The sequence below is a fragment of the Somniosus microcephalus genome, chromosome 9, assembly GCF_052327205.1.
Source record: "Somniosus microcephalus isolate GS21.2 chromosome 9, FLI_Smic_1.0, whole genome shotgun sequence".
NCBI classification, from domain to species: domain Eukaryota; kingdom Metazoa; phylum Chordata; class Chondrichthyes; order Squaliformes; family Somniosidae; genus Somniosus; species Somniosus microcephalus.
The window spans coordinates 8,521,239-8,547,618 of NC_140995.1; the positions used below are offsets into that span (position 1 = coordinate 8,521,239).

General features: G+C 44.7%; 1 protein-coding gene across 3 annotated transcripts in view; it reads right to left on the minus strand.

The window, feature by feature from the left end:
- LOC147112241 (hippocalcin-like protein 1) overlaps window positions 1–26,380 on the minus strand; it is a 66,343-nt gene that overhangs the window by 20,532 nt on the left and 19,431 nt on the right. The window contains exon 1 of one of the 3 annotated variants that reach the window (XM_085996326.1): window positions 7,749–7,826. The exons of the other annotated variants lie outside the window; for them this stretch is intronic. The gene's annotated coding sequence lies outside the window, so the exon portion shown is untranslated. Of the gene's footprint in view, window positions 1–7,748; window positions 7,827–26,380 lie in introns of those variants that run through there. 3 annotated transcript variants of the gene reach the window in all.

Below are 26,380 nucleotides of genomic sequence, written 5' to 3' on the forward strand. Positions count from 1 at the left end.
TCCCCAGGTTATATCCAGTTGCCAACATCTGCGAACAAATCCGTGCTGGATTTAAATTTACTCCACGGCCCAAGGTTGCCCAGGATGCCTTTGGACAAAGCTTCTGTTCTTCCGCAGACACACGATCAGGTGAGTCCTGAACCCGTGAGCAGGTGTGAGGTACAGTGACACGCAAGTGCAAAATGCACCGTTGATTGCAGGTGTTTGATTAATTATATAAAGCAGGGAGACTAGAGTAGTAAACAGCAATAATCCCAGTGGTTTTACAACCAAAGCTGCTCCCACAACAGAGCACTGATCCAAAAGTTATTTCTTTCCACTCCGCTCCCCAAACAAGACAAAGCTTTTTTTGTTTTAAGTCACATCATATTTTCCTCAAGTATATATTTCTTTTAAAATCAGTAAATGAAAGATGAAACAAATATCCAGGATTTTTTAAACAAGGGAAAAATATTTTTCAAAGTGAAACCCGATTTCAGGGAAGCCTTGGCTGAGATTTCCCCGAACTCGGCGGGTCCGGGGGTCGGGCGATGTCGGAGGCGGGTCCCCACCCTGCTGTGTAGAATGATTTTACGTCGATTGGGCTGGTTATCAGCCGGTTTCCTTAAAGGGACCATGCGCAAATTTATTTTAGACACTTGTGCGGTCAGTGTTCTACAGCATTGAGGTGCTGCAAACACTGACAAGCACTGCACAAAGGTACAGGGCTGCACCCAGGCTCTCCCATGACTCTCTCCATATGCTTATAAGCCACCGAACGCGCTTGCTGACCACCACCCCCCCTCCCCCCTGCCTTGTGTGTGACCATTAAGCCATTTAACCAAGACAGATAAGCCAGGAGCACCAAATGGTGGAAAATGAACAGAAATGGTTGACTAGTCATTTCTGTAATTTCAATTGTTTTTGAAAATGTCACAAAAAAATGTCCGTACTGGCTGCAACAGGACCAGAGAACATTTCTGAACTCTTTCTTTTATATGACTTTAGATGTAACAACTTGTATTTATAGCGCGCCTTTAATGTCGGAAAATGTCTTAAGGCACTTCAGAGTGTAATCAAGCCAAAAATTGACAAGAGCCAAAGGAGATTAGGACTGGTGACCAAATGAGAGGTTAAAAAGGTAGGTTTTAGGGAGGGTCTTAAAAGGAGAGGTGTGGAGAGGTTTGGGGGGGGGGGGGGGGGGAATCCCAGAGTTTAGAGTAAATTGAATTAAAAGCTGGCTTTGCGGAGTTGTATCTTTGAGAGTTCTGTGAGACCGAGAGTAGCCAATACGCAAAACTGCCCAGAGAATATGCATTGTTTGAGACGAGCTGCCTGTGCAATATTGTTTGATATGCAGGTCAGCCAGAACACCGTAGTTAAGGGATAATTGAAATTAGTCACACAATGGACTCTGGAAGGATGTTCCCGATGGCGGGGGAGTCCAGAACCAGGGGTCCCAGTCTAAGGGGTAGGCCATTTAGGACTGAGAGGAGGAGGAATTTCTTCACCCAGAGAGTGGTGAACCGGTGGCATTCTCTACCACACAGGGCAGTTGAGGCCAATTCATTAAATATATTCAAGAAGGAGTTGGATATATTTCTTGAGGCTAAAGGGATCAAGGGATATGGGGAGAAAGCAGGGACAGGGTACTGAATTTGGATGATCAGCCATGATCTCATTGAATGGCGGAGCAGGCTCGAGGGGCCGAATGGCCTACTCCTGCTCCTATCTTCTATGTTTCTAATCAGAAATTAATAGTTTCTGCTGCAGTCAAGTGGCAAAAGCAAATGAGCCACTATAGTCGGCTAGAAAACTGCCGATCACACTTTATCGAGCCAAGTGCAGTAATTGATAAATAGCAATAGCCTGACGCCAACCACAACAACTTGCATTTATATAGTGCCTTTAACATAGAAAAGCATTCCTGGTTGGTTCACAGTGGAGAATTCAGACAAAAAGACAAACGGGAAGGAATGACCAAAAAAAGCTTGGTCAGAGGTGGGAGGGCCCTAAAAAGGAGATGGAGGTGCAGAGGCAAAAGCATTTGAGGGGGGAATTCCAGAGCATGGGACCCAGACAGCTGAAGGCACCGCTGCCAATGGTGGGGCACAGCTGGAGGAGTTTACAGAGATAGGGATGAGGTCCCAAGATAGAAAGAACATAAGAACTAGGAGTCGGCGGCCATTTGGCCCTTCGAGCCTGCTCCGCCATTCAATAAGATCATGGCTGATCTTCTACCTCATCTCCACTTTCCTGCACTAGCCCCATATCCCTGGATTCCCTTAATATTCAAAAATCTATCGATCTCTGTCTTGAATATACTCAACGACTGAGCCTCCACAGCCCTCTGGGGTAGAGAATTCCAAAGATTCACCACCCTCAGTGAAGAAATTTCTCCTAATCTCAGTCCTAAATGGCCGACCCCTTATTCTGAGACTGTGACCCCTGGTTCTAGACTCCCCAGTCAGGGGAAACATCCCCTCTGCATCTACCCTGTCAAGCCCTGTAAGAATTTTGTATGTTTCAATGAGATCACCTCTCATTCTTCTAAACTCTAGAGAATATAGACCTAGTCTACTCAATCTCTCCTCATAGGGCAATCCCCCCATCCCAGGAATCAGTCTGGTGAACCTTCGTTGCACTCCCTCTATGGCAAGTATATCCTTCCTTAGGTAAGGAGACCAGAACTGTCCACAATACTCCATGTGTGGTCTCACCAGGGCCCTATATAATTGCAGTAAGACATCTTTACTCTTATACTCAAATCCTCTTGTAATAAAGGCCGACATACGATTTGCTTTCCTAATTGCTTGCTGTACCTGCATGTTAACTTTCAGTGATTCGTGTACAAGGACACCCAGGTCCCTCTGAACACCAACATTTCCCAATCTCGCACCATTTAAAAAATACTCTGCTTTTCTATTTTTCCTGCCAAAGTGGATAACTTCACATTTCTCCACATTATATTCCATTTGCCATGTTCTCGCCCACTCACTTAGCCTGTCTATATCCACTTGAAGCCTCCTTGCATCCTCCTCACAACTTACATTCCCACCCAGCTTTGTATCATCAGCAAACTTGGATATATTACATTTGGTCCCCTCATCCAAATCATTGATGTAGATTGTGAATAGCTGAGGCCCAAGCACTGATCCTTGCGGTACCCCACTAGTTACAGCCTGCCAACCCGAAAATGACCCGTTTATTCCCACTCTCTGTTTTCTGTCCGTTAACCAATCCTCAATCCATGCTAGTATATTACCCCAATCCCATGGAGAACTAATTTTGTTTAATAACCTCGTGGGGCACCTTATCAAATGCCTTCTGAAAATCCAAGTACACCACACCCACTGGTTCCCCCTTATCTATTCTGCTAGTTATAACCTCAAAATAACAGATTCGTTAAACACTCTTTCCCTTTCATAAATCCGTGTTGACTCTGCCCAATTCTATTATTATTTTCTAAGTGCCCTGTTGCCACGTCCTTAATAATAGATTCTAGCATTTTCCCTACTACTTCTCTTCTTAGGCAGTCCCTCGGAACCGAGGATGACTTGCTTCCACGCTAAAAAGGAGTTCTCAGGTGACTGATGAGTCCAATGCCGGACCTACAGTCTCTGTCACAGGTGGGGCAGACGGTGGTTGAAGGGGCGGGCGGGTGGGGTGCTTGGGTTGACATGCGCTCCTTGCGCTCCTTGCACTTGGCTTGCGCTTGCTCCTGGCAAAGAGGCTCGAGGTGTTCAGCGCCTTCCCGGATGCTTCTCCTCCACTTTGTGCGGTCTTGGGCCAGGGATTCCCAGGTGTCAGGCTGGTGTCAGGCTAACTGGTCTGCAGTTCCCCGTTTTCTCTTTCCCTGATTTCTTAAATAGTGGGGTTACATTTGCTACCTTCCAAAGTAGAGATATTGCGTAAGCATTATATGAAGTTTCATGCTGTGTTTTTCTACTTGGGTGTAAATTGTCAAATGTAAATAAATTGACATTAGTTTTGAGCTGGAACAGGAGGGTCTGAATGATATTTACCACCTTTTTGAAAGGACACAGGCATGGGGCAGGCATCTCATGGGGTTTCTGATGCGTTACACTGTAAAGGAACAATCTCCAGTTCTGCAACATACTATGCCTTTATGGCACACAGGAGGGTGAAAATTTCACAGCAACAGGAGATGCTCTCTGCGTACAGAAATCCCAAACACTTTACAATGGGTCACCTTCAACCGAATGACCACAAAAGAATTGAAATGAGCAGTGGTGTGGCTTGCAATACATTTAGATTTTTTCAATTTGTTGCAAGGACATTTACATAAAATGAATTGTTTTACAGATCAGCAAAGTGGAAAAAGCATTAAAAAAAAATCAGGTTAGAATTCTTTCTTCCATTAGCACGAACATGGAGTGCGATAACTCAGTCAGGATTTACATAAATTTAAAAACAGAAGTTACCATGGGATTTAAAAAAAGTTTAAAACATTTTAAATCTTTAAACTGAGCTACCCAATATACAGCCAGTAACAAAACATTTCTGCTGCAAAAATATACATTTTCGCTTGTTCATACACATAAATGTGCAATATTTGATCACTGCTGGAGGACCGAAGGCAGTGTTGTTAAACCACAATGGACTGGTAATAAACTTAATTGTATTTTAATAATTTCATTAATGCTCATTCAAACATATAGGAGGAACAAAACTACATCCATCAGCCTATTTTTCAATTTTGCATCTCTTCTGAAGTGCAGATTCAGGAATGATTTGCTCCATTTGTTGTTTCTAAAATCACATTTCAGAGTCATTGAAATGCCCAGGTTAACTCTGGCTGAATGACCAAGAGTCCATTTTTGGTACTACTGGTTGAAGGAGGAATGTTGGCCAGGACAAGCGAAGAACTCCCATGTTCTTCTCTGAATAGTAACATGGGTTCTTTAACCTCCACCTGAACCACTTCAGTTCAATCGGTCATCTGAAAGGCAGCACAAAAAAACCCCACTTCCTCAGGAGTCAGCCTAGATTGTGTGCTCGAGTCTTGAACCCACAACATTTAGACTGACAGCAGAGCTATCAAGGGTAGGCAAACAGAATTCTTTCCAGACCAGTCTAGAAACTAAATCACATTTACATGCTCACAGCCCCTTCAGAAATTTCCAATAAACAATTGTTGCAAAACTTACTTTCAACTATATTTTTCCTGCATTGCAAATGATTACGTTTTGACACCAAGGTCATACTGGACTTTGTGCAGCTACTTTTTTCTGTACATCAGTCTAGACTGATGAGTTGTTAACTTTGGGAGGTGTTTGGTTGGTTAGTTTTTGCTAGTTTTCCAGGTTGGTACGCATGTACGTTAGAGTGTGGCTTGAACCCACCATTATTTCAAACTCAGGCAGGAGTGCTGCTGCCTCAGTCAAGTTGACACAAATACACATGAACATACAGAATTGGCTGGCAGGCAATGTCGAGCTGGTCCATCAAGCCTGCCCGACACTCGATGGCTGGAGCAACATGACTAAACACGTCTCTCCTCTCCTTTCCCCACCACCCCTTTGTTCCACCCCACAGTGTCAGCTGTGGCTCAGTGGGTAGCACACTCGCCTCTGAGTCAGAAGGTTGTGGGTTCAAGTCTCACTCCAGATACTTGAGCGCATAAAGCTAGGCTGACACTCCCAGTGCCGTGCTGAGGGAGAGCGGCACTGTCGGAGGTGCCGTCGTTCGGATGAGACGTTAAACCGAGGCCCCGTCTGCTCTCTCAGGTGGATGTAAAAGATCCCATGGCACTATTTCGAAGAAGAGCAGGGGAGTTATCCCCGGTGTCCTGGGGCAAATATTTATCCCTCAACCAACATTAAAAAAATGATTCTCTGGTCATTATCACATTGCTGTTTGTGGGACCTTGCTGTGCGCAAATTGGCTGCCACGTTTCCCACATTACAGTGACTCCACTTCAAAAGTACTTCATTGGCTGTAAAGCGCCTGGAGACGTCCGGTGGTCGTGAAAGGCGCTATAGAAATGCAAGTCTCTCTTTCTTTCCAAAGTACTGGCGATTTTAATGCTGTAGATCAACACCCACAAGGAATATTTTTGAAGTTGCTCAAACTCATTTCACGTAGGACCCTCACAGCTAGCAGAGATGAGAGAGTTTTCTCAACAGTCTGGTGGGGATTTCAACCCATATTCTAGAGATGAAAGGGCAATATGCAAACACAGCCACTGTGCTCATTTCCATTAAACTGTACAATTTGAGTGCTGTCAATTGCCGTCGACTCTCAACACAAAAATAATTTATGATGCAGCACAAATACCATCTATTGCTCGATTTAACTGGAAGGTAATGTAGGTTAACAGCTTTTCTACATTAAACGGTCATTCATACAGTAAGTGGCAGCCATGTTCAGAGTCAAAGGGATCAGTTGGGGTCAATGGGGAAAGTAGTGCAAATGTTCTAATTTACTGTTCATTTTTAATCAATTATTTTAAACCACATTATGCTCTAAATGAAAACACGAGATGAAACAGCCATTTCGTTGTGTCACATATCCAAGGGCTCGTAGATGTCCCGTACGAGGAGGATGTCATTCCTGCTCTCACTACTTGACCATACATTAATCCCCAACAATTGAGAAACAGTAACCTGACCGCCTTCTCGCTCCTCTGCTGCTGAAACTTCAAGGAGGAGCACAAATGGAAAAAGCACACGCTACAAGTGGAAACTAGAGCGAGAGGTATGGGAGTTAGATTTTAAAAAAGGCCTGTTTATAACTAGAAGACATTACACAGCTACTCAATAGACATTTTAAAAAAGGAAAAACATCAAATGTTGGAAATGAAATAAAAACAGAAGATGTTGAACTTCATAACTTGTCCCCTGTTCACCATGGATGTACCGTGACTACACCATATCCTAGAATGAACAACCTTTCTTCACTCCACTCATTTCCTCCACATAATAGGCGTCACTATGGGAAGTAGCTCAAGTCCCAACTATGCCCATCTTTTTGTAGGAACACTTGATTCAAATCTTACTCCACATCCCTCCCTGACCTACTCTGGTGACGTTGATCACTACTGATGTGCTTTGCGCTGTTGTTCTGATCGTGAAAATGTAAATTAGTTCTGCTTCTTCCAGTGATCCCTCGCCTTCATATTACAACAGTGACTACACTTTTAAAAGTACTTCATTGGTTGTAAAGCACTTTGGGACGTCCGGCGACTGTGAAAGCTGCTATAGAAACTCAGGTCTTTCTTTAGGATCCATCTCTAACTCCTCCCTTGCCCGATTTCTTATCCTTGGCAATCTATTACAAGTCCACCAGCACCCACAACTACTTGGGAGTATGCTTCTTGTAAAGATTAATTTGCTTCAATAGGTCTGCCTATACTTGGAATACATGAGTAATCCACAACATGGAAGGGGAAGCCGGGACCCTTAGTCACCACTGGTGCTCAAAGATTAAGGTTTTCCCTTCCCATCTAATGTAAACAACAGACAGATTTAAACAGAGACACAAGATACCCCAGATACGGGAAATAGGTTGGAGAATTGAATATTTTCTGAAACTTCAGGAGTACTAAGTGATACTACATTCAAAATTAACTCAAGTAGTCAAGATATGCGAGAGCAAGCATGAGGAAAAAAGATATACATTAAAGGAAAACTTTGACTAAGTGGGATGAGGACTATGCCAAACTTCACAACTTAGAATTGAGAGTCAACCAACCCCAAATAATTAATATATATTATCTATGTAAAACAAAAAAAAACAGAACCCACTTTTCCAATCAGGAATGAAGAGTGAAATAAAAACAGAAAATGCTGGAAACACTCAGGTGGTCAGGCAGCATCTGTGGAGAGAGAAACAGAGTTAACGTTTCAGGTCGATGACCCTTCATCAGAACTGGAAAAAGTTAGATAAACAACAGGTTTTAAGCAAGTGCAGAGGCAGAGTAAGGGGGGGGGGTGAGGGGGGAAGAACAGAAGGGAAGGTCTGTGATAGGATGGAAGGCAGGAGAGATTAAATGACAAAAGGGATGATGGTGCAAGGCAAAAGGAGATGGTAAGACTTGCTTAGTCAGTGAATAGGGTTTATGGTTATGGGATTAAGGGAAAACAGAATGATTGGTGTTAAGTCTGTGTGTCCCAGTTATGCTTATTATAAATCACTGGACACAGACCACAAGAATAACTTTTAACAGGTCTTTACTATTCGGAGGTCAGGGCTGAATTGCCCAGCAAATCCCTACACAACACTTATATACCGGTGTGGTCACCACCGGTATTACAGTATACAGCAGCCAAGAGAAAGTAGTACATCTCTTAAGGTAGTTCTCTTAAGGTGGAACAGGCTACATACACCACAATTGGATAAAAAAAAAAAAAATTTGCCCAGCTATTTGTTACCAGTTGGAAAATAGGCCTCTTCCTGAAAGTGTACAGAGGGTGAAAATAACAATGGGATGCAGTGCTTTCTAAAACTCAAATTAATGTTGTGCCAAAGAAGTTCCTCTTAACTTTACCAGGTAGCTCTGCAACCAGAAATCTACAAACTCCCAATCTGGAAATCCATCCCCAATACAAGTCAACCAATAATACTTCGGCACAGAAATCACCCCCATTTTTTTGAGTCACATTTCAAAAATACTTTCTCTTTCAGAACAGTTTGTAACACTGCAACATTGTTACCCCTTGGACAGAAAGTCCAGAAACAATCTAAAAGAAATCCTCATTATCTAAAATAACAAAGCCGTTGTAAACATTCAGTTCAGTCTACACTTGGCACTAAGTTCAATAGATTTTATCATTTTGAAGTTGTTTTTCATGTTGATATATCTCAGATGTCATCTGCAGGTATGTTATTTGAAGGTTATACCAGAATTTTGTTACATCTTTTAGGCAGAAGATCGAAATGCTTCAAACGCAGTTTATTCAGAATTATAATCCCTAAACTGCCCGCTTATGCACTCTTTTTTGGAGCCATTCTGAAATTCAAATATTGAAAATGCACCCTTTCAGATTTATTGAAAATTGGAAGCCTTCAGCTTTTTCCATTGTGCTTTGTTCAACAAGTAGACACCAGATGTCCATTAAGAGTTACAGAAAATCAGAGTTTCCAGCTGCCATTCACTTGCACACTGACACAGATCATTTCAGTACAACCCTAACTTTCAGTGGTTGCAAAATTGTCCTCGAATATCATTGAGCAAAGTCTTTTTGTAATCATACACCAGAGGTTAAATCTCGTTTCCAGCCAAAAAGTACATCTAGTATTGTATCTGGGAAGAGCTAACCAGACAAGGGCATGCACAATAAATGGTAGGATACTGAGAAGTGCAGAGGAACAGAGGGAACAGAGACCTTGGAGTGCACGTCCACAGATCCCTGAAGGTAGCAGGACAGGTAAGTATGGTGGTTAAGGCAGCATACAGGATACTCTCCTTTATTAGCGGAGGCATAGAAAATAAGAGCAGGGTGGTTATGCTTGAACTGTATAAAACACTATTAGGCCACAGCTAGAACTGCGTACAGTTCTGGTCACATTACAAGAAAGATGTGATTGCACTAGAGAGGGTACAGAGGAAATTTACAAGGCTGTTGCCTGGGCTGGAGAATGTTAGCTCTGAGGAAAGATCGATAGGCTGGGGTTGTTTTTTGGGGGGGGAAACAGAGAAGGCTGAGGGGAGATTTAATTGAGGTGTATAAAATTATGAGGGTCCTGGATAGAGTTGATAGGAAGGATCTATTTCCCTTGGAGAGGTCAATAACCAGGGGCATAGATTTAAAGTAATTGGTAGAAGGATTAGAGGAGAGTTGAGGAGAACTTTTTTCACCCAGAGGATGGTGGGGGTCTGGAACTCACTGCCTGACAGGGTGGTCGAGGCAGGAACCCTCATCACATTTATAAAAGTACTTGGATATGCACTTGAAGTAACCGACAGGGCTACGGACCAAGAGCTGGAAAGTGGGATTAGGCTGGAGAGCTCTTTTTCGGCTGGCACGGACATGATGGCCTCCTTCTCTGCCGTAAACTTCTATGATTCTATGGAGTATTACAGCATCATACCCAATACAGTTTTTAAAAAAAGCTAGATAATAACCCATCACAATAAGCCCACTGAATTAAAACTGACCAAATAGTTAATAACGTTGATGGTCCCAAACGTTAATAAAAATTCATCCTTATTTTATTACTGAATGTTGAAAGAATCACCAAGTTCTGAAGAAGCTGGTTCAGCTGTGCAGCGCAATTAATCACATGCTAGGTGATGTCTTCCTGGACAAGATAATGCTGCGTATGCTAATCCCGATTTCAACTGCGGAATATGTTGGGGATATAACTCAATTGAACACAGCTGTGAAAAGGAAGAGCTAACTCGGCACAATGCTGTAAATGGATTTGTCATAAAGGACAGAATTCCAATACTGTAATAAAGCATCGCTAACAACCCATTACCTTACACAACAGCGTCCAGCTGGTTCAGTTTATTTTAAATTGTTTATCATCGCCATGAAAATTTGTTGGTTTGACAAACTACGCAGAAATGCATCAAGGATAATGCAAAGTCCCCCATCTTAAAAAGATACGCAAGCAGCTATACCCCCATGAACAAAGTGAGGATACGCCTAAATAAAAGATCTCCGAACAAAATTAATTTTATTGGACTCAACAGTAAGCTACAAAATTAGAGATACCATTTCATGAACTCATTCTAAACTTGGAGCAAAGTGAAGTTTCCATTTCAAAGCTGCCTTCACCAGATATGGAAAAATATGCTCTAAATCCAATTAAAATGATACAAAGAGTGGTATACATTCACTATTTTAAATTTTACGGTATAATACCCGATACAATATGCTGCTCCCACTTTTGCAGCATATATGTTTATAAATAAAATGCATCCATGTATAAAACTCCACTCCTTCAAGGCATCCAAGCTGGGTGTAGGGGGAGGGATGGAGCGGGGGAAAAGGCTTCCTGTGGATACAGGATGTGCCAATTAGGTGTAATTTTGGCATCATTTCACACAGAAACCCCACAGTGCAGATAGAGGCCATTTCGGCCCATCGAGCCTGCACCGACACATATCCCACCCGATCCCCGTAACCCCTACACCAACACATATCCCACCCTATCCCCGTAACCCCACGTATTTAATCCCCCTAACACTAAGGGTCAATTTATCATGGCCAATCAACCTAACCCGCACATCTTTGGACTGTGGGAGGAAACCGGAGCACCCGGAGGAAACCCACACAAACACGGGGAGAATGTGCAAACTCCACACAGTCACCTGAGGCTGGATTTGAACCCGGGTCTCTGGCGCTGTGAGGCAACAGTGCTAACCACTATGCCACCATGCTGCCCTGTTCATTTACCCAGTTTCAACAATTCAATTAAAACACTGGGGGGGGGGGGGCCGAGGGTTTAAAAACTCTTAAAAACATTGACTAGAATCCACTCACATTCAACACAATGTTGAAAAGTACCACTGCTGCAAAAAAAAAATCACTAAATCCATTTTCATCACTACAACAGGCCATGGATCACCGTGGTTCTATGCACCACTATGGTTCACCAACAATCATGTGCAAGGTCAGTAAAACTAAAATTACTTTCTTCCATCGTGCTCAAGAGGAAGACTTCTCAAAGCAAAATTTCCAAGGGGCACTCACGAGAGCACATCCCAAGGAATTGAATGACTGGGGCCCTCATGTTGGATGGGTTTGGACTGTTCGATCCGGTCCTGTTTAATGCTAAAAATGTTCTCTACTTACGCTGAATGCCTTAAAGAGCAAGTTTAATAAAAAAAACAATTAACAGTGATGGTTCCTGTGAGGAATTACTTTTATATTGGAGCTACTGCACATACTGGTAATCAAACCAATGAAGCCCACAGTGTGCCTGAAGTGGATTAGTTGGGCGAGAGATAGAAGCACTCATCTTCACTGCTAGGGTCACATGCAAACTCCAATAGGAGGAAAACCGTCATGCATTAATAGACAGCATTGGATCCACATGTTATCAACAGCTGCAAGAAATGTTGCATGTCCAACACCATAGAAAGCACTGAAGATAAGAGTTCTGTGGAAGGGAGATGAGCCTTGGCCTGACCAGTTACTAAAAATGGTCATTTTCTATATGAACAATGAGCACGATTTGGACAACATGAATTCTTCGACTTGTATAATTCACACATTACACTTCAAGCAGTTTACGAAGGTTGATCTAACCAGACCACAGTCTCTTGTAAGAATTTTTAATTTTAGCAGAGATGTATCCCCAATTTCTTTGGGGGGGGGGGGGGGGGGGGGCGGTGGGAAGGAGAGGAAAGAGAAAGAGTTTTATTCTGAGATTTATTGTAACCACTTCAAAATTGAGAAAATAAAATGCATCTATTTACAAATATGCAAGGTACTGATTTAAACCACGAGAGAAGTTCAGAGTTTAGCGGAGGTGAAATTATGAATTTTAGTAAAGTTTCTTTATTAGTTAAGAGTGGCTTATAAATCCTTCAACCACTGTAGCTTTATTTAGTACAATTTATATGATGGAAACTGTTGTAAAATACCGTGCAACTTTCTGTGCATTTACAGTAAACATCTGCAGATCCCAAAAAGGAAAATCTGTTCTTCTCGATGAAGCAATAAATCCAAAGATTTCCTCCGTGCTCGCCAGCACGGTGGCATAGTGGTTAGCACTGTTGCCTCACAGCGCCAGGGACCCGGGTTCAAATCCGGCCTCGGGTGAGTGTGTGTGGAGTTTGCACATTCTCCTCGTGTTTGCGTGGGTTTTCTCCGGGTGCTCCGGTTTCCTCCCACAGTCCAAAAGATGTGCGGGTTAGGTTGATTGGCTATGATAAATTGACCCTTAGTGTTAGGGGGATTAAATACGTGGGGTTACGGGGATAGGGTGGGATATGTGTAGGGGTTACAGGGATCGGGTGGGATATGTGTCGGTGCAGGCTCGATGGGCCGAAATGGCCTCTATCTGCACTGTGGGGTTTCTGTGATTCTGTGAATTGGAGTTCGCAGGTCAGCTTTTATTTTTCACGCTCGCAAAGAGCAGATTGTAAGGACGGTCACGATCAGCTTTTGCCAGCGAAAAAAATACTGCAGCTGGTGCAAGACATCACCTCAAGACAATCTTGTGCTGCTTACCAAAGTCACACTTATAACAGCCCGCTGAATGGCGCATAAGGAAACATTGCATTTATGTTTTTTCTTCTAACCAAAGCATCCAATGACTATGGAAAGCCCCTCTCTCTCTTCTCACACCGTTTCTCCAAATGAAGCAGCATATGCCAAAGGCTGTGTTGCCTGCCCGGTGCCAGGGTTAAGGACATCATCTCGCGGCTGGAGAAGAACTTGGAGTAGGAAGGGGGAGGATCCAGTTGTCGTGGTCCACGTAGGAACCAACCACATGGGTAGAACTAGGATTGAGGTTCTGCTGAGGGAGTTTGAGTAGCTAGGATCCAAATTAAAAAGCAGAACCTCAAAAAGGTAATAATCTCTGAATTGTTACCTGAGCCACGCACAAATTGGCATAGGGACAGACAGATTAGAGGTTTAAATGCATGGCTCAGAGTGGTGTAGGAGGAAGGGGTTTCAGTTCATGGGGCACCGGCACCAGTTCGGAGGAAAGAGGGAGCTGTTCCGTTGGGACAGGCTCCACTTAAACCAGGCTGGGACCAGCGTCCTGGCGAATTGAATAACTAGGGCAGGTTGCAGAAGCTGGATTTGTTTTCATTAGAGCAAAGGAGGTTGAGGGGTGATTTGATAGAGGTGTACAAGATTAGGACGGGTTTGGATAGGCTAGACAGGGAAAGGCTGTTCCCACTAGTTGATGGTTCAAGGACTAGGGGACCCAGATTTAAGGTTTTGGGCAAGAGATACAGGGGGGATGTGAGGAAAAACTTTTTTACGCAGCGAGTGGTGAGGACCTGGAACTCGCTGCCGACGGAAGTGGTGGAAGTGGAGACACTCGATGTTTTCAAGGGGAGACTGGATAGGCACTTGAGGGAAATAAACTTGCAGAGCTACGGGGATAGAGCGGGGGAATGGGACTGACTGGATTGTATACAGAGAGCTGGCTCAGACTCGATGGGCCGAATGGCCTCCTTCTGTGCCGTTCTGACTATGACTATGTCACACAGGGTGGGGCGAGGGAGGGTGCTGGTTCAAGAAGACAACGTTTATTAATGGAAGCGACTGATGTTGAAAATACCCATTTTTGTTCAATTCTTTTTAATACTGTGAACTAAAGAACTACAGCACTTTATATTTGTTGGGTGTGTGGACGTCCAGCATGTCAGCGCCGTAGGAAAACCGCTGCTCCTGCTGCTTGTGCAGCCATTGCTATAGTGACATGAGGGATGGGCTAATACGTTGGAAACTTTAAAATTAATACAAATTGCACAAATAGATTTGCCTCTTTCAGCTCACCTCGGGTTTTTGGATTGTTTGTTGATGCACAACAGAGTAACCGAGTGAGGTTTCCGAAGTGGTAATCCATTATTATGCAGTTCTTTTATATCCCAGTCATCATTGCCGACAAGTTTTTTTTTTTTTTTTTAAAAAGAGTTTGTACATGTTTGTAAAAGCTTTTAATTGATTCTACCGTAAACAAACTTGCAGAATGGGCATGTAAATGACAAATGAATTTCAATTTAGGTAAGTGTGAGGTGGTGCAACCCCCCCCGCGGCATTGTCGGCTGTTTCCAGAGAGCCCGGCACTTCTCCTTGGTGCCGGGCTCGTTTGCCGGCACTCGCGATCGGGGTTCGCGCTGTTGCAGGCCCCTCCCCCTTAACAGCCATGATCTCATTGAATGGCGGAGCAGGCTTGAAGGGCCGAATGGCCTACTCCTGTTCCTATCTCTATGTTTCTATGTTTTATGTTCTATGTTCTACCGTTGCGGCACGTTGTGCTGCGATATTCAGTTTCAGCACCCTAAGAGGGACGCGGAGCGCCTCGAGCCGTGTCCCTCGAGGGGCAATGAAACTGAATATCGGACGATCGCTGAAGCCGCGAACGCTGCGCTAAATCCTGCGCTCAGGCGACTTTTGTGCCACTTTGGCGCCCCAACCCAATTTCTAGGCCAAAGAGTCTAAATGGGGTAGAGGTGCAAAGGGATCTTGGGGTATAGATTCACAAATCATTAAAAGTAGCAACGCAGGTTAAAAAACCATAAAAGTGCAAATAAAGCACGGGGATCATATCTAGAGGAATAGAATTAAAAAGCAGAGAAGTTATGTTCAACTTGTATCGAACCTTGATTGATTGTCTCATGATTTGAGACGGTGGGTAGGAATATGGCATTACTGTAAATATGCTTTTAAGTGGTTGCTGCCGCTGCCATTGTTGTAAAAGTTGCTGTTAAAGGAAAACTTGCCCACGGACAAAGGTCGCACGCAAAGGAGCTCAGTACAAAATTTTTTTTTTTTTTTTTTTTTTTTTTTTTTAAAGAGAGATCACTGCTTCAAAGCCCCACATAGGTTTAGTGTCTATTGCATGCACGAACACAATGACATAACTGTTTTGATAGGTTTTAGCTAGTTTTAATTCCTATGAAGAAGGAACAGTGCTTTTATTCCACTTTAATTTTGAGCTTGTGAATTTAAATACATTCACCTGCGCTGTTACTTTTCCGAATATGTGGCTGCAGCGAGAAAGCTGGCCTAAATCCAAGAAATTTGCGATTGTAATTGTCTTAACTGGTTGGGTTGGGTGGGGCTGGGGGGTCGCAGCTCTCAATCAATCTTGCACAGTTTCAGTGAGGGTATTAGCAGAACAGCACAAAGGTCCAGGGAAATGATGGCGCTGCATGAATAATGACTTAACTCGAAAAACTGGATAGATATTTAATTTTGGAAATTCAAACCATCAATAATCTTTCTGTAATGCTGCCCTGAGAAAATTAAGAAAACCTGTTTCATTTTCAAAGAATTGAATCATCCTTAGAAGAATCTATTATTAGATAAATCGAAGAAATGAGTTGACACCAAAAAACATGCATATGATGACCATATAAACTGAACAGCATATTACTAATGGTTACGGCAGTGGCTTTCATTACCGACTGATGAATAATACAGGCAGCCCACCACTCAGGCTGACTGTTGGACAATGAGGTGCAATAGAAATTGGAAGCACTCGCAATATGAAGAACAAAGTGTTGTTTAGAGTATGTCATTTCCCTGCAACAAACAGTGAAATGAAACCTGATCTCACGGTAGTTCAAGTCATGTGGTATAACTGCACTTTGGTTAAAGCATTTGTTTTTTAGCACACAAACTTTAAATCCAACCCCAACTGTAGGGACACCTGCCACTGCAAAGGAAAGCTTGCTAAATAAAACCCCACTTGTCACCCACATTTTAATGAAGTAACCTTTAAGGGGGAAATGGTAAAACCTGAACATCACTCACGGCTTGTGTCGTCATGGACGTGTGCCTTGCAATATGTTCCAGCTCATGTAAAGAAATCATCAGTTGACAAGAAAGTAAGCTACCTTCCACAATATTACAAAGCTGCTCAGCAATCTTTTGTTTTAAAATAATTTTTTTTACCCTTGGATATATAAAAATCCCTATTTATATATTTCATTATTGATGTCGTATGAGGAGAGATTGGGCTGGTACTCGCTGGAGTTTAGAAGAATGAGGGGATCTCATTGAAACTTATAAAATTCTGACAGGACTGGACAGACTAGATGCAGGAAGGATGTTCCCGATGGCCGGGGGAGTCCAGAACCAGGGGTCACAGTCTAAGGATAAGGGGTAAGCCATTTAGGACTGAGAGGAGGAGGAATTTCTTCACCCAGAGAGTGGTGAACCTGTGGAATTCTCTACCACAGAAGGCAGTTGAGGCCAATTCATTAAATATATTCACGAAGGAGTTAGATATATTTCTTGAGGCTAAAGGGATCAAGGGGTATGGGGAGAAAGCAGGGGCCGGGTACTGAACTTGGATGATCAGCCATGATCTCATTGAATGGCGGAGCGGGCTCGAGGGGCCGAATGGCCTACTCCTATCATCTATGTTTCTAACATATACAACTTAAGTAACACTACATATTTTTGTGCATTGCACATCAGCTGCCCATTTCAATATTCTAACAAATATGGATATATTTAGTTAACATTAATTTGGCCACTGATCAATATCAGTATGTGGTCTGTATACACATTAAACCATATTTTCTCACCATAAGTCAAGTGTCAAAAGTATAACTCAGGTAACATTTTCATGCGTATGCTTCTCACATTTACATGCAAAATATTTCAAGTCAGTAACCCAACAGGAGGCGAGGGAAGTAGTTTCGTAACAAACCACCTTTCTCCTTCACCATCACCACCACCAAAAAAAGGCATATAATATAATGTGAAGCAATAATGCACTACATTTTAGCCTCATTTTCCTTTTGCATGCTGGCCTCATATTTCAGTCTTCCACCCTTCAAGGAGTCACTCTTAACTCGAGATCAAACAACACTACTGGAAATCTTGGGAGAATTTAAGATCTTGTTAAGTCCTTGAAGGCAGTCGGAAGTTTGCCAAAGAAAACGCAACACTTCATTGATACTGAACTCTCCGATCAAATGGTTTTCTTGGAAGTTGCTGGATGTCAGCTGAGCAGCTCCGTGCACCATGTTCTCCACAGGGACACGTACAAAACAATTAGAAAACTCTCAAAACAAGAATACAATGAGAAACATTTTCTCCATACCCACCCCATGAATGATCTAAATATTCTACTCTATTTTAATTTCCTAAGATAGTTATATGAATTTTTTTTGACTCTCACTGATGTGATACAGCGAAAGAAAGACTTGCATTTCTATAGCGCCTTTCATGACCACCGGACGTCTCAAAGCGCATTACAGCCAATGAAGTACTTTTTGAAGTGGAGTCACTGTTGTACTATGGGAAACGCGGCAGCCAATTTGTGCACAGCAAGCTCCCACAAACAGAAATGTGAAAATGCCCAGATAATCTTTTTTTGATTAAGGGAGAAAAATATTGGCCCCAGGACACCGGGGGTAACTCCCCTGGTCTTCTTCAAAATAGTGTCCGTGGGATCTTTTACGTCCACCTGAGAGAGCAGATGGGGCCTCAGTTTAACGCCTCATCTGAAAGACGGCACCTCCGACAGTGCAGCACTCCCTCAGCACTGCACTGGAGTGTCAGCCTGGATTTATGTTCCGGTCTCTGAAGTCTTTTGACTCAGGCGAGTGTGCTACCCACTGAGCCATGGCTGACACTCGAACATGAACACTTACCAGTGCATTCTACACGTGAATGGCAGCTGGCTATTTGATCACCGGGGGGCGGGGGCACATCACAGCCGAGCTTAATTATACCCTTTCTGGATATCCGCACCTCTGCATGCTTCAGGATAGAAACCAGGAGCAAAAACAGCAGATTTTTCCCTTCCCTAGCCCAGGCAACAATTGTAGTGCTTTTCACAGGTGCCCAAGCAGAACCTGGAATCGAATACAGCTATGTTTAAAAAGCAGTTGATTGACAGAGGCGGCAGGGGTGGAAAGTGCATTTATAATTTAGATTGCAATTGTGTTAAATTTGTACTCATATCCTCTAATCAAGTTAAATTATTTACAAAACATAAAAATACTAAGAGGTTGACCATAGTCACGGCTATATTAACCAACGCACATGCCCAATGGCCACAGCCCATTGGAGTGAAGCATATACTCACTACTCTACAAGATATTCTGCAAGATAGACTGTCTGTGTGGAGTTTGCACATTCTCCCCGTGTTTGCGTGGGTTTACTCCGGGTGCTCCGGTTTCCTCCCACAGTCCAAAGATGTGCGGGTTAGGTTGATTGGCCATGATAAAAAATTGGCCCTTAGTGTTAGGGGGGATTAAATACGTGGGGTTACGGGGATAGGGCTTGGGTGGGATGGCTGTCGGTGTAGGGACCGGGTGCTAGGGTTTGGATGATCAGCCATGATCTCGTTGAATGGCGGAGCAGGCTCGAAGGGCCGAATGGCCTACTCCTGCTCCTATCTTCTATGTTTCTATCTCATCCATCCTCATCGTCGGGCCAAAGAATTCAGCAGCTCTCATGCTACAAGCTCAACTAGTCCCACCATAAAGCTCATCCACACACAAACAGGTGGTACAGCCTTATCCATCTCTTCTAGATATTCTAATCCATATCCCTGCTCATCAGTCCTGTGACCATAAACCCCTCTCTCGGGCAGGGTGGCCATTTACAATATGCTTGCAGTGGTTCCAACTCTCCATGAGGAAAGGCAGGTTTTAACATCCGGATCTTTAAGCACTACCTACTATTGGGGAACCTGCAGCAACGATTCCTCTCCACTTGTGGTTGGCCCCCAAAGGAAATCCCACCCTACAAACCCCTCTCGAGATTTGAGACCTGGAGAGATTTCAATTTTTTAAAAATCGGCAGCCCAGAAACCTTTTCCATCACTGATCTTAGCAGCCTGGAGGGAAATCCACATTGGGTTGACGCTGCCTTAGATCAGTCAATCCATTCCGCACTATGACGCAGAAGCAACCTTCCAGTATCTTGAAGAGGAAAATATAAAAACAGGCATGATGTCCTTCCATTAACTTGCTGCAATTTCACTTCACACAGAATTATTTTGGTTACCTCCAGTACAACACTTACTCATTAAAACCCAATGTAAACCAACCACATTATGGGGGAAAAATTCGGTATTGCCCCATTTGGGGCGCCATTATCAGCCTTGCGCAAAGTTTAGCGGCTGGCGCTAATTATCGCCTCCCACAGCAAACTTGGCTTTTATCGCCCCTGGAGGTGATTGGAGCGCTAAATCAGGCGCTTCACACCTGTCTAAAGGGGCAAAGGCCGAGGAGCGAGGTGCTACCTCAGAGCGCTGGCGAAGCAAGGAAGGGCAAATCCAAATAAACCTGCAAAGTGCTGCTCAGTACTCAAAACTCCTTCACACAGCGTTGAATCTCTCCAGAAGTCTCTCTCTCTCTCAGAATGCGTGGTGCAAAAATGTCACCGACAAAAAAAGGCAGGAAGCGGTCGCCTTTAAATAGGGCTCTCCCAGTCCCTTTCTGACAGCATAACGCTCCCCTCAACCTGTCGTTGCTAGCGGCAGGTGGTAAGGCAGGGGGCGCCACTCAATATCCGGTATGGGGCGCTACCGGGGTGTTGCGCACTCGACTGACGTCACAATCTGCCGGCGCAGGAGATCGTGGCGGTAGTGTTTAGCACTTCCGCAAAATGTCTAGTTAATTTCGTGAGCGGCGCAAACATCGCCTCGCCCGGCCTCTAGTTGCTTTGCGCCTCACTTGGCACCCTCTTAAGGCGCAACCAACTGAAATTTTGCCCCTATATCTCTATAGCACAAAGCTACCCTGCAGATACATCTGCCTTTATTGAATCCAGTCTTGCACAGCATCAGATAAGGTCTGGGAACCTGACCGGCTCTACCTACTGAATGGAAGACAAAAGGAGGCGCTGATGCTGATCCTGGTCACCTCCACCTGCAGCAGGAGATTAGAAACATCTACCTCAACCAGGACAAAAATTCCACCCAATAATGACAAGACAAGTGCGGTTATAAATACAGCCAAATTTAAGTCATATCCTGCCACCAATCAGAGGTTGGGCTGAATGGCCTGTTTCTGTGCTGTACGTTACATAATTCTCCCTTCGTAAGGCCTGAAACATCCTGGCAAGGATGGAGCCCAGGCCAGCCCAGCTGATGTAAAGAATTGGCAAGGCCCTCAATGGATATGAAAGTACCATGTAATCCGTAACATGCATTTGGCATTGTCCCACAAGAAAGAATGCAAAGCTTTCCTAAATACTTTTAGGAATCTTGTGGCATGATTCAAGATCAAAACATTTTTACTTCTTTGAAGGGGGGGAAAAAAAAAAGCATTTTTATTAGCACAGACAAAAAGAACAATTAATGTTAGAAAATAACTATCGAAGCTGCAGATAGATGAGCTCCAAGCTGGATTAGGTTACACTAGAGTTTCTTTAAACAGCCAACCCATGCTGCAGATGTGACTGACGAAACAGTGAGAAGACACTCCGTTCCCAATACAACTCCTTGTGTTGAAAAGTACAACATTTACAACTCAAATTTTGTCCCAACAAAAGAAAATTAGTCTAAAACCCCAGGAAAATGGATTTGTTCATTTTACTTAAAAGGATCAAAACCGATATCCTCACAGAAAAGGGAGTGGTTGAAACAAAATATCCAATAGAGCCAGCATTTCCAGACACTCAAAATGGCAGGGTTTAAAAAAAAAATTAAACCATTCAAAATCAAGGGGGTGCACATATTTTCAGAGTTGGGAGAACGCACCTTTTTCTGCTTAAGCACCATAAATACATTCCATTGCAAATCCATTCCAGCTCTAGTTCCATCCCCAGGGTCCATTCCAGCTCTAGTTCCACCCCCCAGGGTCCATTCCAGCTCTAGTTCCACCCCCAGGGTCCATTCCAGCTCCAGTTCCATCCCCCAGTGTCCATTCCAGCTCCAGTTCCAGTTCCACCCCCCAGGGTCCATTCCAGCTCTAGTTCCACCCCCAGGGTCCATTCCAACTCCAGTTCCACCCCCAGTGTCCATTCCAGCTCCAGTTCCACCCCCCAGGATCCATTCCAGCTCCAGTTCCACCCCCAGGGTCCATTCCAGCTCCAGTTCCACCCCCAGTGTCCATTCCAGCTCCAGTTCCACCCCCAGTGTCCATTCCAGCTCCAGTTCCACCCCCCAGGGTCCATTCCAGCTCTAGTTCCACCCCCCAGGGATGGGGACTATGGTTGCTGCGAATGTGTAGTTGCTGCATGTTAAAATAACAAAAATAATGGCCCGGAATTTGCGGTGGGTAATTACAGCGAACGAGTAAGCCCTTTGAAACTGGCCGCAACTTCAGGATTTACTGCATGCGGACATGGAAATGCTGAAGTTGCCGTCAGTCATTTTGACAAATTTGCTGCTCCGACACTGGCTGCATTGCGGCGCCACCTCCTCCTCAAATAGCCGGCATCAGTAGAGTCAGGGACATTTCAGTGAAGCTGACGAACAGCTTTTCCATGATAATACCGCTGTTAAATATCCCATCAAAAGTTACACCCTTTTGGATCCAGTGTACCTGGGGTTTTAACAGCGTACTGGTTGCTAAATAAACGTTATGGCCCTGAAAACTGATTTTAATTTCGTGGAGTGCCAAATTTATCAATTTTAATAAAAAATGCCATTTTTAATAAACTTTCAAAAAAATAAAAACTTTTTTTTAAAGTTGGTTCATCTTTATTTCAGGTTTACCTTTCCCCCCCCCACGAGAGCCCCAATCTTTGTCTTGCTCTCTAACATTTTTTTAAAAGTTAGAATAAATGGAGCTTATTCACTTCCGGGTTCCCAGTCTGAGAGAATTCTGCATTGCGATTGGCTGCTTAGACAGCTTGCGGAGGTCACAGCAGCTCGCGCTATGGGATTCACCATCAACTTACACGGATCTCAAGTCCACCGGCATGCTCGAGGCCTTCCGTGACCGGTGGGCGCCATGGGGACTGGAGTGCATCATCGCCCCGGCCAATCAAATTTTAATTTAATGTGTTAAGTGTTATTTAAATTTTTATTAAGTTATACAATTTGTTTTTGCACCCACACTAAGAGTACACTGATCTCAACTGAACGTCGGAAAAACCGAACTTCTCGCCACTGATGTTACGAGATCCTTTGTGGGGAAGCTTACTTCAGGGGCCAGCGGCGAACGCTTTTGTTTCGCTACGGACCGCAAATTACGGCCAAAGTGTTTGCTCCTCAGCGGCACTGGTTTACCCCGGCAGTGCTATGGCAATGAGAATGGCGAGGAACAATCAAATCAGTGATGAAGGGGACAAGGGATGTGTTGAATCGGGTGAATTCCCACGTTTTGATAGGAAGGTGACTTCCTCATGGATGGCCAATGATGGATGCAGTGGGTTAGAGTGTTGAAGTTATACTTGGCTATACCCGAGGAGTCAGCAATGGTGAGAAGGGAGCTCTCTACTGCTGCATTCCATGGGTTTGAAGGGGCTATAATTCTTAGTCAACAACAACTTGCATTTATACAGCGCCTTTAACATAGTAAAAACGTCCCAAGGTGCTTCACGGGAGTGATTATCAAACAAAATTGGACATCAAGCCGCATAAGGAGACATTAGGGCAAAGTTGGGTCGGAGAGGTAGGTTTGGGGGAGCCTCTTAAAAGGAGGAAGGCGAGGCGGAGAGGTTTAGGGAGGGAATTCCAGAGCTTAGGGCCCAGGCAGCTGAAGACACAGCCACCAACAGTGGATAAATTAAAATCGTGGATGCGCAAGAGGCCAGAATTTGAGTAGCGCAAATATCGGAGGGTTGTGGGGCTGGAGGAGGTTAGAGAGATAGGGAGGGGGGAGGCCATGGAGGGATTTGAAAACAAGGATGAGAGTTTTAAAAATCGAGGCGCTGCTTAACTGGAAACCAATGTAGGTCAGTGAGCACAGGGGTGATGGGTGATCGGGACTTGAGAGTTAGGACACGGGCAGCAGGGTTTTGGATGACCGTGAGTTTACGTAGGGTGGAATGTGGGAGGCCAGCCAGGAGTGCGTTGGAATAGTCAAGTCTAGAGGTAACAAAAGCGTGGATGAGGGTTTCATCACCTTGGCCTTAGCGGTGAAATAACAGGTCAAGACAATAAGGGTGTCCTTGTGTGGGTATGAAGACATCTTGCAGTCTTGACCAGTTATTTCACACCTTAGGCCTATGCACCATTTGAGAGGCACGTTTTCAACAAATAATCCCAGGAAAAGGGGGAAAATGGTAGAGCAGTCGGTGTGCCAGTTGAGACAACAGGCACATAACTACATTGATGATCAGATCAGGTCACCGATCAGAGTCAGTCTTCCACACCGAGACAGAACGGAGGATCCACGTGGAGCGTGGACAAATTATTAGGAACATGCAGGGCTCGCGAGCAAATGGAATGGGAAGTGGAGGCAATGGGCGCAGGAGCCAGGAATGAAGGAGTCAATGTGCTTGATTTGATGGGGGCAAGGACAGAAATGGCCCAACGAAAATGGAAGCAATCCCAGAGGAAACTAATTTCTGCCTGTAACCAAGAAGGACATTTTGCCAAGGATCTGAATTGCCCAGCAAGGGTGGTGGGGGTGGGGAAGAAATGCAGGAAGGATGGCCCCTTCACGGCTTGCTGCATGACCAGGAAACCAGAAGTTGTGATGCAATCCTCAGTAAGCGAAAAAGGGAGAAATGGGGTCAGGGGTGTTTGCCAATTAAAAACAGCCTGCACGCATTCCTTTGAATTAGGCTTAAAGCACAATATCCGTAATGTTTGCGACCCAATGTGATTGTGCACGGCGGGAATGTGCACGGCAGGAATGGCTTTTTGCGGTGAGGAAATTGGAACAGGCAGGATTGACATTGCTCCAGACAAGGGAGAGTACTGACGGCCTCAGCTGGACATTCGAATGGTGTGCACCAGTGAGGGAGAGATTGCGGCAATTAGGAGTGCGGAATGGGATGTCTGGAGTTTTGGTGCAGCGTGGCTGCGAGTTCCTGCCTGATTGGCGATGGCTGCAGAACCATTACAGCACCCGACGAGGAACACCACCCTTCTTCGCTGGAGTCGCTCGCAGCAGGAAACTTTTGATCGTCAAAGGTTTACTGGCCAAATCTGCATTTTTGATACATCTTGACCAAAACGCTAGAACTCAATTCGAGGCAGACGTGGTGGCGACTCAAGAGGCAGGACCGAGTGCGGAGAGCAATCAGATATGCCAGTAGGAGCCCGAAGGTGGTGGAATGACGGAAAAGGAGGCATTTAGCTGCGGTGTGGGCATGCAAGTGCTTTAACATTTACGCATTTGGCCTAAAACGCGAATTGAAAACTGACCACAAGGCAGTGGAATACATTTATTTCAAAAGGCGTCGGCTCCTCTCAGAGTGGGTCACAAGCCAGACCTGCCGCCACGGCGAAGTTATGCAATGCACAGCACACGATGGCTACCCCTTTCAGGGACGCAGTGGAGGACATCCCAGACTGTCCAAGCACCTGAACAGCGCTTCAGCAACACGCTGGTTCTCACAACCACCTGCCTGGTAGACGCATATACCCAATCGTAGATAGCAAAATAAAAACCTCCCCCCTTCCCACTATCCAGGGCCCCAAATACCCCTTCCAGGTGAAACAGCGATTTACTTGTACTTCTTGCAATCTAGTATACTGTATTCGCTGCTCACGATGCGGTCTCCTCTACATCAGGGAGACCAAACGCAGATTGGGCGACCACTTTGCGGAACACCTCAGTTCAGTCCGTAAGGGGGACCCCGAGCTTCCGGTCGCCTGTCACTTTAATTCACCGCCCCATTCCCACTCGGACCTCACCGTCCTCGGCCTCTTGCATTGTTCCACGGAAGCTCAGCGTAAGCTCGAGGAACAGCACCTCATCTTCCGATTAGGCACTTTACAGCCTTCCGGACTCAATATCGAGTTCAACAATTTCAGACCATAACCTCGGCCCCTATTATATTTTTATATATTTTTTATCCACACTTTTGGTTTGTGCCTTTTCTTTTTTCTCTCTCCCACATGGCAGCTGTCTCTCATTCTGCCAGCGCATTTCACACTTCATCTAGAGCCATCCTTTGTCTCTTTACCTGTCCTATTACCATCTCGTCTCGCCTTGAATATCTCTTAATGTCTCTTCACCTCTCTCAGACCTTCCCTTTTGTTCTTTCATCCCCTCCCCCATTACCCAGCCCCCAAACTTGCGTTTCCATCGGTTTCATTTCCTGCTTTTTTTCCCCCCTCAGTTCTGACGAAGGGTTTCGACCAGAAACGTTGACTCTTTTTCTCTCTCCACGGATGTTGCCTGGCCTGCTGTGTTTTTCCAGCTTTTTCTGTTGTTATACCCGATTGTAGAGGTTGAGGGAGTGGCAGCCATTTCTGATCATGTAGCTTTGCGGGTTCTGAAGGAGAGTCTTTCGTGCCATGTGCGCTCCCCGTCAACACACCCGGCACTCCAGGGAACAGAGCAACCCTGTAGAAACTTAATGCACTCTGCCTTTGCTCCACCACACAGATTCCAAATCTGATGATCTCTCAGGCCTACGGAACTGGGCATCAGTTGCCTACTGCATGCAGGCCCCCAATGCCCACCACCCCAGCCTCCCCCGACTAATCCTGCACAGTCCACCTGCTTCACCGACAAATCTGCCTGTAAACCTGCTCGCAATTTGGAGAGCCTCTGAACAAGCACAATTGCAGGCAACTGGTATTTGTAACAGGGTGGCGGCATTTTTATGAGCAGCGACGCATTCGGACGGAGGGATACGAACATACGAATTAGGAGCAGGAGTCGGCCACTCGGCCCCTCGAGCCTGCTCCACCATTCAAT